Here is a 7,500-nt window from a genome sequence, read left to right on the forward strand (position 1 = left end):
ACCATGTTTCTTTCACAGAAATTCCTGTCGCAAACATATTGAATACTATCATTTTTTTTTTGTTATTTTTTTTTTGTTTTCTTTGATACTTACATGTATACACGCACAAACATATATATAATACAAATTTCCTCAAAATTAAACATATCTAATATAATATATGTGTATTTCAGTGTGTCACACTTTTTCTACTTTAATAAACCCTTTCTACTGGAAACGCAAGGCCACAAATTTTGGGAAAATGGATTAAGTCGATTACATCGACCCCAGTACGTAACTGGTGCTAATTTTGTCGACCCCGAAAGTATGAAACGCAAAGTCGACCTCTGCGGAATTCGAACACAAGACCTAACGGCAGACGAAATACGGCTAAACATTTCACCCTGCGTGCTAACAATTCTGCCAGCTCACCACCTTAATATGATATAATAATACAATACAATTTAATAAATGTGAATGCCAGTGTTTCACACTTTTTCAATTTTACTCCTAGAGGTCGTAGCCCAACATATGATACCATTTTGGAATAAGGCTGACTCTGTCAGTAAATTAAAATCATTCCGGGCCGAAGCCGGATCTACAATCCTGAAATTTTAGATTCCTAAGTTTTCATTTCTGTGATTGTTTTCGGCGATTTTTTTAAGTGATTTCTGCGACAATTTTTTTTTCTGTGATAACAATTTTTATAATCTAAAGTTTAACTCCGTAAGTAAATTGAAAACATTGTGGGCCGAATAGAGATCTGAAATCCTAAAATTTTGGATTCTTATGTTTTCATTACTGAAATTGTTTTCGGCAATTTATTTTACATAATTTTTTTTTTTTGCGACGAATATTATCATCATTGTGTGTGTGTATATGTGTGTGTGTGTGTGTGTGTGTGTGGAGGTGTTTAGGACAGCAGAAGCGCGGTCGTAGGATTGCTGTTTCGATTCTCAAACCGGGCGTTGTGAGTAAAGGCTCTACGAGGCTCCAGCAGGGAAGGAGGGTGGCGAACTCTGCTGTACTCTTTCACCATAACTTCTTGTTTCTGTTGTACATGTATTTCGAAGGGCCAGCCTTATCACACTGTGTCACACTGAATCTCCCCGAGAACTACGTTAAGGGTACAGGTGTCTGTGGAGTGCTCAGCCACTTGCACGTTAATTTCATGAGCAGGTTGTCTCGTTGATTGGATCAAATGTAACCCTCGTCGTCGTAACCGACGGAGTGCCACGTAATATATATATATATATATATATATATATATATATATGCAGATAAGGAATTACTTTTATTCTCAAACGCAGGATTCTGCTAATAATATACCATGAAAAGAACAAACAATTCATATTTTGTAGTGCTTTACCATTAATGGTAAAGCACTAGACGCGTAATCACAAGGATGCGAGTTCAAATCTCATGGCTGGCTGCCGACAGATTTTTCAGCAAAATAGGGATAGTTTATTCTGTTGATGCTATTGATGCTATATTATTAGCATTATCCTGTGTTTGAGAATAACATTATTTCCTTATCTGTATATTTCAATACATCCCAAAGATTCTAAAGCAAATTCTGTTTCTTGACTGTCAACGTAAGTTGAATTTTATATATATATATATAAATATATATATATATATTTAATTAGAGGATATGTTAACCTCGTGAAGGGGTGGTTGCACCCTACGAAATACTAGTTTAATACCTAGTATTTTGACAAGCCCACATATAACATCCAAAAGTATATATTTTTCCCTCTATTGAAATTATACTCATATCACATAAATATGAATTTAATGTATAAATTTGTAATTAAATCTAAGAGTATTAATTGAAACAGCTGTAAGAAGGGAAACTGACCAATTTGTTAATAAACAATTATTAACTTCCTTCTCGCTATTTCCTCTTCTTTTCTTCTTCTTCTTATATATATATGTATATATATATATATATATAAATTCAGTAATAGGATGAATTCTTTTACAAGAATTTATCAAGTAGCTAGCGTGAAAAAACCTCATAAGGGAAAAAATCCATCATTTATTCTCAAAATATATATGCATTTCCTCGCGTTCGGTAAAAATGTGTTTTTTATGGCAGTTTGACCTTAGAGTCCCTCATAGCGTAGCGTGAGGCATTATTGTATAGTAATGCCCTTATATATAATAAAAAAGTATATATATATATATATATATATATATATATATGTGTGTGTGTGTGTGTGTGTGTAGGAGACAGACACTGTTGGGTCATATATAACCTTGGAATATCACCTAGAAAGTTACCCTCTGGGGCACAAGTCCGAGCAAGATTGTTTATGGACGGCCAGCAGTCACACATGCATACCAGCCTCCCCTTTCCAACCACCGAGACCGATGCAGTTCGGCACCAGTGAAATAACAACTCATTTCTACAGCTGCGTGAACTGGAGCAATGTGAAATAAAGTGTATTGCTCAAGAGCACACAACACTGCCCAGTCCGGGCTAGATATAAGTGTGTGTGTGTGTGTGTGTAAAGGTATATAGGAAAATATATACGTGTATGTGTGTATATAGGAAAGTATATACGTGCATGTGTGTATATATGAAAATATATCACAGAATCACAAACTGAAATTTATAGACAAATTTCACCTAAGTGCATTCACGAACATGGACTCAAACACTTCAGGAAAATGACACCTAGCACTCGCACGCAAAAGCTTAGACGTGCATGCATTCATACATACATAGAAACAAACATACATACTCATACACATAGATATGTATATATACATATATGTGTGTTTGTGTATGCATATATATATATATATATATATATATATATATATATATATATATATATATATATGTATGTGTGTGTGTGTGTGTGTGTGTGTGTGTGTGTGTGTGTGTGTGTGTGTGTGTGTGTGTGTGTGTGTGTGTGTGTGTGTGTGTGTGTGTTTGGTTTGTATATATATTTTTCATTTTTTCATTTTATCTAGTTTCAGCTCATGAGCTGTGGCCATGCTGGGGCACCGCCATTTGGTGTTGCTACACAATTTTACTTCATGAATTTTACTTCAGGAATTGACATTTGGTGCATGAGAGTTCGATGCAGCTGCTCTCATCTGCGCCTCCTGCCGTGAAGTTGGTTCATCTGGGACACCTGACAGGAAGAGGTCCAGCCTTGTCTTGAAGACACCTACATCCACCTCATGCAGGTCTCTCAGGTCCTTCGGGAGGATATTGAAGAGCTGTGGACCTTTGAAGCCCAGGCTATTGCAGTATCTTGTCCTACATCTTGATGGCAAATTTGGAGTCCTTGGCACTATGCAATGGCGTCCAGTTCTTTTATTTGTGTAACTTTCGATGCCAAAGTTTGGGACAATTCCTTCGAGGATCTTCCAGATGTATATTATGGCATATCTTTCTCGTCTACGCTCTAAGGAATAGAGTCTTAATCTCTTGAGTCTTTCCCAATAGCTTATATGCTGCATAGAGGCTATTTTCTTCGTGTAGCTTCGTTGGATTGCCTCAAGTTCTGAGATTAATTTGACACTGGTTGGTGACCATAGCTGAGAGCAATAGTCAAAGTGGCTTAGAACAAGTGTCTTCCAGAGCACCATCATGGTTTCCTGATCTCTTGTTCTAAAAGTCCTTAGAATCCATCCGGTCAGTCGCCTGCATTTCATTGACAATTTAGCAACGTGAACATGAAAGGATGCATTATTACTCATGTAGATGCCCAGGTCTCGCACTGTCTCTGCCTCTGGGATTGCAGTCCCTCCAGGTCCAGTGTATTTAATGGGTTCTGCATTTAGTCTTGCATGCTGATAGCATAAGGCTTGAAACTTTTCAGCATTAAACTGCATGTTATTCTTTTCAGCCCACTTGTATATTTCATCCAGCTCACATTGCAGGTGCATAGTGTCTTCAGGGTTCTGTATTACCTGTGAGACATATGTGTCATCTGCATAACTTGTGACCGTGGCTTTCTGTGTGGCTGAGGGCATGTCTGAGAGGGCCATTATGAACAGTAGTGGTCCCAAAACAGTGCCTTGCGGAACACCGCTCACTATTTGTGTATCATTGGAGGTGGCCCCATTGGCTACTACCACCTGACTTCTATCCTTCAGAAAGTCATGAAGCCATTCTCTCAATTTCCCAACTATGCCGAGATCACGCAGTTTGTGACATATCATTCCATGATCGACTTTATCAAAGGCCTTTGCAAAGTCGAGATATATCACTTCCACATTTGAGTGGTTAAGTAGCTGTTTCAGCACCCAGTCATAGTGTTGTAAGAGCTGAGTCAGGCAGCTTCTTCCTGGTCGGAAACCATGTTGGGTGTCAGGCAGCAAGTCATTTTCTTCATGGAAGGCGATTAGTTTTCTTCTGACTATTCGTTCCATGACCTTGCTGATGTGTGAGGTGAGAGAGATAGGTCTGTAGTTCTTGGCTTCCGCTCTGCTACCTCCTTTATGAATAGGGCATATTTTCCCCTCCTTCAGTTTTCTTGGGAGTTTGCCAGATGCAAGGAAGCTCTGAAAGAGGGACTGCAGTGGTCTTGCTAGGACTCGTTTGCATACCTTTAGAAGGATTGCTGGGAATCCATCAGGGCCAGTAGCTGAGTTTGGGTTCAATTCATCTATAGCCCTTATTACATCGTCTTCCTTTATATCTATATATTTATATATATATATATATATATATATATATATATATATATATATATATATGGTCACACATATGTATATATATATATATATATATATATATATATATATATATATATGTGTGTGTGTGTGTGTGTGTGTGTGTGTGTGTATGTATGTATGTATGTATGTATGTATGTAGGTATGTATGTATGTAGGTATGTATGTATGTGGGGCTGAAATATGTTCGTCTATATGTAATTTATTTAATTTATTTAGCTGTGAATAAGCTGAATGACAAGTCTCCAGGATCTGATGGAATCTGTGCAGAAGTCTTGAAATATGGGGGTGACAAAATGATGGAACTCTTAAATATTTTAATTTGTCACTGTTGGAGAAGTGAGAAAGTGCCTCAAGACTGGATTGATGCCATTCTTGTCTCCTTATATAAATCGGGGCCAAAGGATCTGTGTGGTAATTTTCGTCGGATTTCCGTTTTGTCTGTGGTTGGAAAGGTGCTCGCCCGCATTTTGTTAGAACGTTTAAATACCTTTACAGTTCCAAATATAGTGTCTGAGTCTCAGTGTGGTTTTCGTTCCTCCAGGGGCACAGCTGATTGTATCTTTACTGTCAGACAATTACAAGAGAAGTGCATTGAACAGAATCTTGCTCTGTACCATTGCTTTGTTGATTTGAGCAAAGCATTCGATACTGTTAATCGAAGTGCTCTGTGGCTAATTCTGGGGAAAATAGGTTGCCCAGAAAAGTTTATAAACATGGTCAAGGCTTTGCATCAGGATATGAGAGCTAGGGTTAATTTTGGTGGTAGGCTTTCTGAATCTGTTGCTGTGGAAAATGGAGTAAAGCAGGGAGACCTTGATGCACCCACGCTCTTTGCAATATACTTTGCCGTTGTGGTGTCACATTCCTTTCAAAACTCTGAGGAGGGTATGTACATAAAATATCGGACAACGAGGAATGTTTTTAATTTGACCCGACTGAAGTTTAAAACGAAGGATTTTACTTCACTTATTAGGGAACTTTTGTATGCTGACGATTGCGTTCTGGTTAGTCATTCTGAATCGGGTCTGCAATCCCTTGTATCTGCATTTGATGCAGCTTGTGATGATTTTGGCCTGACTATCAATCTGAAAAAAACAGTTGTAATGTATCAACCTGTGTATGGTGCTGTTTGTAATCCCACTAAAATTTTTGTTAAGGGAAAGTTACTTGAGGTTGTCAATTCATTTGTCTACCTGGGAAGCTCTGTTCAAGATTATGGAAATCTTGATACGGAAATGCACCTGCGAATTCAAAGGGCAGCAAAAGCATTTGGTAGCTTGGAGTCGCGCGTCTGGCGCCAGCGACATATAAATAACAATACAAAGCTGGCTCTTTACAAATCATTTGTCTTAACATCCCTATTGTATTCCTGTGAAACTTGGACTTGTTATGAAAGGCATTTTAAACTGTTAGAAAAATTCCACCAAAAATGCCTTCGTCATATTTTAAAAATTAAATGGAATTCTTTTACTCCAAACACAGATATCCTTGCATCTGCAGGCATCCCCTCAATTAAAGCCATGACTTTGAGGAACCAATTGAGATGGTGTGGCCATATTGTTCGAATGGCAGATGAACGCATGCCGAAACAGCTGTTTTATGGTGAGCTTGCAGAGGGGAAACGCATTCGGCATAAACCTAAAAAAAGGTTTAAGGATGGAATAAGGACTGCTATGAAGTCAATTGAAATGGCTCCAAAAGATATAGAAGCCCCCCTCGCTTCAGATCGAGTTGGATGGCGAACAAGGGTGTGGAGTGGAGTGAAAGCATTTGAAGAGGCCAGGATGATGCAAGCAGGACTCAAGAGACATTTAAGGAAAAATGTAAAGATCGAGAAGGTGAATGACAAGGACCTTTTTGTGTGCACAGTCTGTGAGAGACCATGTCTGTCCTTGGCTGGCCTCAAATCTCACCTGCGAACCCATGGAAAACAAACTTCAACCAGTTATTCTGATTATATGTCTGTGCACACGTTTGAATGTGGTGTGTACCAGAGGGCTTGCAAATCCAATGGGGGTCTTAAAAGACATGTTAGGATCCACAATGAGCAGAACTTACTTGCAGGTATTGGTAGTGCAAATCAGAGGTGCAATCTGTGTGGGTGTTTTTTCAAAACACTGTCTGGTTTAAAAAGCCACTTCAGACGCCATGAAAGGGCTAAGGTGTAGGTGCAGGAGGTGGTCAAACTCTGTGTAAGGAGTAGACAACCAGCATGTATGTATGTATGTATGTATGTATTTATGTCGGTATGTATGTATGTGGGGCTGAAATATGTTCGTCTATATGTAATCTAAAACTGTCACAAAGATTCGTAGAAAACATAGACATACACAATCGTTTGCACCGTCACACAGACATGTGCGCGGGCGCGCGCGCACACACACACACACACACACACACACACATACACACGTTCATTGTAGCTTGTTTTCGAATTAATTTTCTCTTTCGCATATCAATGTTTCCTTGTTTATATTTCATTCTTCAAAATGCGGGAAATGTTATACAAAATAATAAATGAAAAATAAGTAAAACAATTTTGCATCAAAAATAAGTAAACACGCAAACAATAACAATAATATCAACCACAACAAAAATGACACATACACACACGGAAACACTGACAAGCACACACACACACACACACACACACACACACACACACACACACACACACACATACACACACATATACGTTTATACGACTATCTGTGTGTATCTCGCTAAAAACTAAATAAAATATCATATAAAAAGCTTATTACATTCCAGCTGAGAACATGTTAAAATTGTGAGTTATTCTTCTAGCAGACAAAATAATAC

Source organism: Octopus bimaculoides, chromosome Z (assembly GCF_046866305.1).
Source record: "Octopus bimaculoides isolate indiv1 chromosome Z, ASM4686630v1, whole genome shotgun sequence".
Taxonomy (NCBI): Eukaryota; Metazoa; Mollusca; class Cephalopoda; order Octopoda; family Octopodidae; genus Octopus; species Octopus bimaculoides.